We start from the raw sequence: 647 nt of genomic DNA on the forward strand, positions 1-647 counted from the left end.
TGGGTTGATTTCATATCACAAGAAGCAGTCCTATATAGAATTTCATTAAGACTAATTGCTTGGCCTAACCCAACCCCATGTGGCTAATAAAACCATATCTATAATTAATTGCCAGCAGGGTAGTAGAACATTGTTTTTTTTTATATTTCACAAACCTATATGGTTGCAATTCTGGAGTGGATGCTAATTCCCACTTGTATACTATCTTAGGTGGTTGTAACTCACAGTAGACACTAATTCCCACTTTTATGCTAGGTGGTTGTAACTCCAGGGTATTTTAATACCACTTCTTACACTAGCCTAGTGGTTGTAACTCAGTGTACACCAATTCCCATTTTTATACTAGCCTGGTGGTTGCAATCCAGAGTGGATGCTAATGCACACTTTTATGCTAGCCTAGTTGGTTTGCAATAGAGTGGACGCTATTTCCATTTTATACTAGTTCTAGGTGGTTGTAACTCAGAGTGATGCTATCCCACTATTGTACTAGTGTAGATGGTTATAACTCACAGTGGATGCTAATTCCCACTTTTATACTAAGCTTAGATTTGTTTGTAACTCAAGCAGTGGAAGCTCATTCACTCTTACTTCCTCCCAGTTTATTTTATTTTACTAGGCTAGTGTGGTTGTACTCTAGGAGTGGACGT

This window comes from Macrobrachium rosenbergii, chromosome 13 (genome assembly GCF_040412425.1).
Source record: "Macrobrachium rosenbergii isolate ZJJX-2024 chromosome 13, ASM4041242v1, whole genome shotgun sequence".
Taxonomy (NCBI): Eukaryota; Metazoa; Arthropoda; class Malacostraca; order Decapoda; family Palaemonidae; genus Macrobrachium; species Macrobrachium rosenbergii.